Source organism: Quercus suber, unplaced genomic scaffold (genome assembly GCF_002906115.3).
Source record: "Quercus suber isolate HL8 unplaced genomic scaffold, Cork oak 2.0 scaffold_495, whole genome shotgun sequence".
In the NCBI taxonomy this organism is placed as follows: Eukaryota; Viridiplantae; Streptophyta; class Magnoliopsida; order Fagales; family Fagaceae; genus Quercus; species Quercus suber.
In genome coordinates, this window is record NW_027069944.1 from 305,376 (window position 1) to 314,989 (window position 9,614).

The 9,614-nt window shown below is 30.9% G+C and overlaps 1 non-coding gene across 1 annotated transcript; it reads left to right on the top strand.

Annotated features, from left to right (window-relative positions):
- The first annotated feature begins 9,049 nt into the window (after positions 1-9,049).
- LOC112040123 (U6 spliceosomal RNA) lies at positions 9,050-9,147 on the top strand. The gene has a single exon (XR_002886061.1). It is a non-coding gene; the product is annotated as a U6 spliceosomal RNA (small nuclear RNA).
- The last annotated feature ends 467 nt before the right edge of the window (positions 9,148-9,614 follow it).

The following is a 9,614-nucleotide window of genomic DNA, read 5'->3' on the forward strand; positions in this document are numbered from 1 at the left end:
GATAATATACTGGTAGTAAAGTATTCTAATTTTATTTCAATATGAATATTTTATGGATAGGTCAAATGAAGGTTTTTAGTCAAACTTTATCTAGTATAATTAAACAAACCTTATAGCACAATTATGTTTTTATAGTGGAGTAAAATATTATCTATCTATATATATATATATATATATAACCGAAACTTTTGAAGCTCCTACAATTTTTTACATCAACATTTTTTTTTTAATTTTTAAATCTGATTTATTTCTTTTTATTAAATATAGATACTCCCCTTTCTCAAACCAAATACTCTTCCCTGATATAATATTTTGAAACCAAAACCCAGACCACCGTCAGTCCTCGTCTCCCATAACTCAACGACTCCACCTTCTTTAGCCGGCAAAGATAAAGAATAGAGTCCTACCTTCACTAGCCTACCACCATCGGTTAGCCGGCAAAACCACTATTGGTAAAACTAATTTCTTGCATTTTCCCCTTTCAGTTGTAATACTTTGGATTTTCTTTCTTAATAATCTTCTTCTCCTTCTAAGTGAGAGTTTTTTTTTTGTGTAATTTGGGTGGCTCATTTTTTTTTTTTTTCCTTCCCTTTGATGTTCATACTGTCATGCTACCGTATTGTGCTTTTTCCTGAGACTTTGTAAGGGTGCGGAGAGAGTTTAGAAGGCTGTCACCACCAGTCTACCGCCACTATCAGATGGCTGGAACTGCTGCAGGTAAAGTTTTTTTCTTCTCCCTTTATTGAGCGTTAAATGTGATTTAGGTTTGGGTACTATGGGTGTGGCATTGGGTTACATTCATAAGGTAACCTTCTTTGAGATAAGACTATTTGGTGGAGTTATGAATTTTGGTTATCCTTCTCTGCATAATGGAAGACAGTGTCACTGCTCATTCACTAAGTAATACTCACCTAATATGAAACTATTTTTTAAATTACAACTAGAGAGATGTAAACCAATTTTGAACTTATAAATCTATTCCTATTCAAGAATAATAGAATCATAAAGTATAGTGATGATCTTTTTTTTCTTTTTTCTTTTTTAAATAGTAATTCATTTAAGCTTAAACATTATTTGCTGGGACTACGGCTTCACAATGCTGAAATTGTCAATTTGAAATAAGCAGATTTATTACACCATAAGAAGCTATACTTGGTTCTTGGTATAGATCATATGCTACAGAAGAAGAATATTTAAAATAAAAACAGATTTTCAAGGTATTTCTGTTACCTTTATATTTTATTGTACATTGGCAGTGTGCTTAGCATTTTGTATATCTTTGTTTTCAGGTATCATGGTGACATTCCATCTTTGTTTGTATGATCATCTCTAATAAGCTTGGCTATATACCATTGTAACTTGTCATGTTGTAGAACTTTTAGAGGTCAACATGAATGATTACTGTTAGGTTCTAAATCTGTTGATGAGAGTTGTATTTGAGTGCTTTCAATTTGTCAATAGAATGTTCAAATTTCTAACCAAAGGTAGGTAAAACTTTTAAAGACATGGAAAGAGTCTAGAATTAATGAACATAATTTTCTTTTTTTTAAATTTAATGAACTTCCTCTTCTTTTAATGAAGCTAAGGCCCTTTATTCACACATTTTTAAAAGAAGAAAGTGAAATGTTTGAGATGTACATTTATACAATGAGTGATTGCCTATCGGCACTATGCATTGCAAATGGCTAAGCTACTTGATCCTCTAGGAGAGTACTTAAGTGCTAAAGTGATTTCATGTAAGCATGGCACCCAATAACATCAAAAGGGTCTTGATATCTTGCTTGGCCAAGAAAATGTTGTATTGATTCTTGATGATGCAGACGATGTAGGTACATCTGTGTTCAGCTGAATATCTCTGCTTAACCAATTTATTTTCACTTTAATATGATAATATTTGTTACACATAATACTTTTGATCTTACTGTTTTTCCCACTAAAAGAAGAGGAAGTTCTTTCAACATTTAGAGTCCTCTTATTTGTAGGGAAGAGAGTCAGATTACAGAAATGGCAATTTCATCATTATTTGAAGTATGTTGTAGTTTCATTCTCAAAGGTTCTTGCTACATCATATTGAACTGGACCTGTTTGTGTTTTGAAATTAACTTGAACTCTTATAAAAAAAGTTTTGTATCTACTTTGTGTGAGACACCATAAAGAAGTAAACTTTAACTTTTCAGCTTTAAATTATAAACTTTTTTTATTCACTTTGGTTTCTCTTTAGTCAAACTGAGAAGGGTGAAGGAAAATTAAAAAAAACAAAAAACAAAAACTTGCTTATGGATTTTATGAGATGCATACGTGTTGAATAGAACTGAGAAGTAAATATGACATTGTTTAGGAGCCACTTGAAATAGTGAAGAAGCCTAAAGGTTGCTTCTAATGTTGCAGCACTTGGATTATTCAAAATTTATGTAGATGTGTTTATTCATTAATATGTGATGTATCTTTTTCGCAAATTTTACATATTTGAGGTTCTTTGGTAAACAATTTTTTTGTTTTTGTTTTTGTTTTGTGTATATGTGTAATTGTTTTTTATCTTAATTTTTATCTATCAAAAACACATCATTTATCCTAATACTTGAATGTCTAGATGAAGGATTTGCACTTAATCCATTGAGACCAAATTCGATCATGCAAGTGATTCTACTACCAATAAAAAAACTAGACTGTAACATGAAATTAATTCTTTTACATAATTTTGTAGTCTAACTTGCAAAATGATTCTAATTTTAGAGTTGATCTCATTTTTAGTAGGTTTCTCATGCATCGCATGGGTTAGTGACTAGTTAATAGTAATTTGAGACAAATTGTGAGATAATAGAAGTCATGCTACATAGATAACAAGAGTCCAAAGTTTATTGGAGCTAGGTTTTATTTTCAATCTAGTCCTATCTCAAGCTATGTATTTAAACATCCTTAAGGATGGCCAGCCAGAACATTGATTATGATAGAAAAAGAATTGTGAGTGAATTCTATAATCGGTGGAAAAGGAGGGTTAAACAAATTCTGATTAAATTCTATATTGAGATATAGGAATGATTTAATCTTTCTACTAAAAGAGAATATGTAATTATAAAAAATAAAAATAAAAACTACTACTAGTAGTCTTTATCTCAGTAGCATGAATCTATTATCTCATAATTAAAGAAATAGCATTATGTCAAATTTTTTTTATTTTTTATTTTTTTTTATGTTGGAAATATGACCAACTTTATAGGTTGTAGAGTCAATGAAAATAACTTTTTGAGTTTCGCTTATCACTTTAGTAATATTTTCAATTTGCTCATCAATTTATACCAAATTTTTATTAAATAGACCCCATAATAAATCATCCTTAATAAACTCCTAACGATGCCTGTTAACACTACCCAACCAACACTACTCTATGATATCCAATGCATGATAATTACTCTTATCATTAAACTAAGACATTAATTAGTTTTTACTATACATCTATTTAAAACCATTTATAAGAATCTTAATACATCCATTTAACTTAAATAGTAAACGGTATAATTCCACATAAAAACACAATTGTAATAAAAATATCTAATGTTGTAGCAAAAAAAAAATTATTATATAATGCTATAATATAGAATTTTATATATAATCACAATCGTAATAATAGAATACTATTCTTTATAAATACCTTAACTAAACTAAATAAATAAGAAAAAAAAATCATATTACGTTCAAAATTTCAATCTAAAAAAGAAAAAAAAAAAATATATATATATATATATATATAGATAGATAGATACTTTTGTTCAGCAAGAGAGAGAGAGAGATAAAAAGATAAAAGAGGCAATTTGAAATGAAGTTTCGGAGAAAACATTTCTAGTAAAATAATTGATGAACCACCTATCAGTGATAGTCTATGTTATTTTTCATTGACCAATGAAACGTATTCGTTTTTTTCTTTTGTTGGTTAGGTCACAATAAAACCAGTCTTCTTTCATTGAACAGCCTAACGTGTTTGACCTTAGCAGCAGCTTTATGTTTTCCTGGTCAGAATATAACCAGTCTATACGCCTACTTCTACATCAATATATTATAAGTAGCTAAGCAGTGAAAAGTCAGTAGTCACTTGTCAATCATGGCTACCAACAACACACACGTTCTCAAATCTGTTTTCTTTCTCTTTTTCTTATGCTTGTGGACTTCTCAATGTTCTCATGCCGACGTAAATGTGGGTAATCCCAAATCAGGTGATGTGCTCAATTCCTCAAGGCTCCCAGTTTACTTCAAGGAAAAAAAGGTTCACTTTGTGGTTTATACAAGGAAAATTACATATCAAGAGTTGAATTATGTGGCCAACGGGGACTTGGCTGAGTGGGTAAGGCTCGAGCGCTTCGTGTATCACACTTAGGTTCGAGTCCTGCTGCCTGCAGGAGTCCGTTGGTGGGCATACTTAGTGGGGGGTGTACTCAAATAAGGTGACTCACACACAGGTGTACGCTGAAGGCTAGTAGGTACGCACCTGGCTCTCTACCCGGGGGTGTAATATAACCTTAAAGCCCAATTTTTTCATTCTAAAAAAACAAGAGTTGAATTATGTGTATTGCAAGTTTTAAGTGTGTATACTTAATTATAAACTAAGTATGTGATGTTAGATACTTAATTCTCTTGCAACTTTTTTTTTTTTTTTTAGAAAAGGCCCAAGAGAACCTCTACACGCCTCTTGGTCCTTGATTCCATTTAGATATATATTCAACGTTTACTTAGTTCACAAACATATTCAGATCAAGCTTTCTCCAAATTCAAACATGCTTAAAAAATACTCTCTCTCCATATACTCACACTAAAGATTTGTTCTTTAAAATTATTGCCCTAGATTCATTTTTTTGCATTGTAATTAAGGTTTCATAGGAAAAAAGTTTGTTATTTAACACTACAAAACACGCGGGTCTTAGGCCACGTCCTTTTTAGCCACGCTTGAAAAAACGCAGCCATAGACCCGGCTAAAGCTGCGTTTTAAGGAAATGCGGCTTAAACTATTGTCTGCAGTCGTGTGTTTAAAATGCGGCTATAGACTACATCTAAAGCCGCGTTTTTACGTATTATACTCGCATTTTTTGGTCTTAGCCTACTGCTGCATTTTTAAAACGCAGCTATAGGACACTTTTTTTTTTAATTAAAAAAAAAAGAAAAAGAAAAAAAGAAAGGTCTGTATAACGCGGATTTAGTTTTAATTAAAAAAGAAAAAAAAGAAAAAAGAAAGGTCTATAGCCGCGTGTGAAAAACACAACTTTAGTTTTCCTCTAGCTGCGTTTTTAACATGTGGCTTCAGTTTTGCCTATAGCCGCAGGTTAAAAATGCGGCTTTAAGATTTATATAAATACTAAAACGAAAAATTAATCAAACCCATTTTGTTCTCAAACGATGACCTAGCTCCCATCGCACATCAGAACTCCCATCTCAAACCCTTTGTACTCAATCAATCTTCTCCCTCTCTCTTTTCTCTTCCTCACTTTCAAACTCTCTTCTTTCTTTTCTCCCTCTTTGGATCGGCATTGGATTTGTGTGGCGGTGGGTTTGTGTAGTGGTGGGCTAGTGGGTTGCTAAATCAGTGCGAGCTGGGTTTGAATCAGTGGTGGCTGTGTGTTGTTGAATTGGTGGTGGTTATGGGTTGTTGAATCAGTTTTGGTGGTTGAAGTTTGTTTCTATCGGTGTGGGTTGGGTTGTTTTAGTGGTGCTGGGTTGTTTCGGCAGTGCTTGGGCTTTGGTCACGGTGGCTGGGCTTGCAATTGAACTAGTGGAGGTGGTGCTGGGTGGAGCTTGAAGGCAACAACGGCAATGGTAGAGTTTGAGTCTCTGATCTGCTCCGCCAAACTGACATGCCTTACTTGTATGTGTTTTTCACTAAGTAGTTGAGAAATGTAATTTCAGTTTGACTCTTATAGTTATGCTCGAATAATGTATTTGGTTCAATTTTTTTTTTTTTTTTTAATTTTGATTTTTGATTTTTTGAAGTGATTTAGCTTATAAGCTCGAAGAAGTTTGAACTTCAATGAATTTTAATTGCTAAAAAATATGGTACGTTTATGATAAAAAAATATGGTACATTTGCTAAAAAATATGGTACATTTGAAAACGCAGCCTAAGAAGACGCGGCTATAGGCCAAAACGTCCTATAGCCACGTTTTTCTAACCTATAGCCGCATTTTAAAAACGTGGCCACAGGACCTTTTTTTTGTAGTGTAAGGATGATACTCAAATTAGTCGTGGCCAAGGATCTAATGAAATTTGGATCTTGTTCTAGTTTTATGTGTCTTGTACTTTGGGATTATACAAATTATAGAAATCTTGAATAAGGAGAAGATCCATATCTCATAAGATCCTTAAGATGCAACTTAAATGCATATAGGCAGCAACTCTAAAGAAGAAACCATTAGTAAAAATAACTAGAGTAAGGATCTAATGAAATATGGATCATATATTCTCTTTTTCTGAGTTTTCCAAAAAAAAAAATACAGATTTCTCAAATTGGTTAGATTTAGAACTTCATACATGTTTATTTTCTTCTTCTTTTTCAGCAAAAATAAAAACATGAAAATTTAATTTCCTTTTATTTTATTTTATTTTTTGTAGATAGTTCATATGAAATATAATACTTGGATCAAAAGCAGCAAGTATTTTCTTATATATATGATGATTATTAACATAGCTAATTATGGCCGGATGGAGGATCGAAGACGTGGGTATGGATTGTAATTTTCACAGCCATTGTTCAACTTGTGATTTTTTGCTGCATATTATGTTATCTACTCAAACGGAGAAAAGTTGTACTTCAAGGTAGATAGTTTGTGTGTGTGTATATATATATATATATTGAATTTACCTATTTCTTGTTCATTTAATATGATATAAGCAAATTATAATATTCTATGGAAATTTAAACAGGGAGTAATGAAACAATCCAAGAAAATGGATTGCTTGATTTAGGAAAATTGGATGCATCTATCAACATCGATGAAATTAAAAATGATGGAGAGAAGGTGGCTGATTTCAGTGTAATCAACTACACATGTATCATGGCTGCAACAAACAACTTTTCATTAGAAAACAAGCTTGGAGAAGGGAGTTTTGGAACTGTTTATAAGGTAACTTCTATATAATTTTCTATAAAAATTAGTTTTAATTCATTTATACCTAAGCTAAATTAAACCTTTTTAATCATCACATCAGGGAAAATTGGCAGGAGGAAAAAAAATAGCAGTAAAGCGATTAGGGAGAAATTCTGGACAAGGAATACTTGAGTTCAAGAATGAGTTGATTGTCATGCTTAAACTCCTTCATATAAATATTTTCAAACTTATTGGTTGTTGCATTCATGTAGAAGAGAGGATGCTAATATATGAATATATGCCCAACAAAAGTTTAGGTTACTTTCTATTTGGTTAGTGAAACATTGACACTTATGTAAGACTTCCTCCGCTTATTTACAAAAAAAAAAAAAAAAAAAAAAAGGTATTTATTTAATTAAATCACCTTTCCCAGATTATTGGTCACATAAATTGTTTATATTGAATAGATTCGAACAAGAGCAAGTTACTAGATTGGAAAAAATGTTTCAACATAATTGAAGGAATCGCTCATGGATTGCTCTACCTCCATAAATACTCAAGAACAAAAATAATTCATAGAGACTTAAAAGCTAGTAACATACTCCTTGACAAGAACATAAATCCCAAGATTTCTCATTTTGGCATGGCAAAAATATTCAAAGTGGATGAATTGGAAGCAAACACTAATAGAATTGTTGGAACATAGTAAGTTAACAATAAATTCCTATTCTTGTGATAATTGAAGTTCTTATTAAAATACTAATTTTACTTATGCTCAATTAAATAATTTATGAAATTAAAATGTCTATTGTGTTTTGATGTAGTGGTTATATGTCTCCGAAGTATGTTATAGAAGGTGTGTTATCTATAAAGACCGATATTTATAGCTTTGGAATCTTAATGCTTGAAATCGTGAGTGGTAGAAAAAACAACAGTATCTACAATGTTGATTGCACACTCAATCTAGCAAGATATGTATGTCAATTAAATTTAAGCTTTGGATTTTATTTATTTTCATAGTTATTTATGCTTCTAATATTGTAAATGATTGTGACTTTTTTATAGGCATGGGATTTACGGCAAGAAGGTCAAGGGCTACAACTTATTGATCCAACAATAAGTAATCCATGTGTCAAATATAAACTGTTGAGATGGATCCATATTGGTCTTCTATGTATACAAAATAGTACCAATGATCGGCCTACCTTGTCAGATGTGCTATCTATGTTAACAAATGAAGGTACAACATTGCCTTTACCAAAAAATCCACCATTTTCTTTTGAATGAAATGTAATTAGGGCAACTATGTGTTACTGTGTAATAAAAACTCAAAAGTTCTTTCAGTGGATTGCTTGTCCACTTCTGTTAGGGCGGATTATATAGAGATGATATTTATTTGTTTTCCTGCAAATTTTTTTGATGGGCAAAGTTTGAGTAGAGGATTGTCAATTCCATATTTCCATGTAACCATTCCTAACAAATACTAATTCTGCTATTTTCACCTTACAAGTTTCAACTAAGCTACGAATGTGCAATTTTTTTTTTTTTTTTTTGGTCATATAGTTATCATCTTTCTTTTTCTAATTTTTTTTTTTTTAAATTATAACATTTCTTGTAGAAAATTCTATGTCTTTGACGCATTTATGTGAGTAATATATTTGCTAAATTAATTAATTAACACAGTTAATGAAGTTCATTTTGGTTTTTTTGATTTTTTATTATTATTATTTTGAGAAGATGGGGTCTTTGAAGTTCAATAAACAAACAAGGGAAATCCCAAATTAATGACCATATATATGAGTTATTTCATTTTAGCACAATAAAAAAAACAAGGAAAATCCCAAATTACTACAGAATATTACTATAGGCTCGAGTCAAGGTTTGCATCCGGGAGAACATTTTTTGGCAAAAAAGTTTTAAATACCAGATTCGCATCAGGGTGGAACATGAACATCCCATAAAAATGAAAAAGAGTTGCGAGGGTGGTCTCGTATCTCATGTCAGATTGACATCATATTAAGATTAGCATTGCCCCTGTGCAAGGATGACACGCATAAATTGAGACATCATATATGTATTTTCTTCTTCTGAAAAGAAAAAAAGAAAAAGAAAATATATATATATATATACATATGTATTTTTTGATTAAAATTTAATTAATCACTAATATATTGCTTATTTCTTAACCATTTTTACTTCTTCTGAAAAGAAAAAAAGAAAAAGAAAATATATATATATATATACATATGTATTTTTTGATTAAAATTTAATTAATCACTAATATATTGCTTATTTCTTAACCATTTTTTTTCTTGCGTGTTACGATTTAAATTAGACCAATTTTGTTAATATTGTTTTAAAAAATAAATTTATATTATTCTTTTTCAAAAGTACATCTGAAAAAACTTTTTTCCGAAAATTAGATCAGAACAAACTTACCACAACTTTTAGAGGGAAAAAAGTGTACTGGATTGCTTTATTATTATTATTTTTTTCCTTGAACAAATAATAACAAAGAACTAGTCGATGCAAACAGAAAGTCACAAA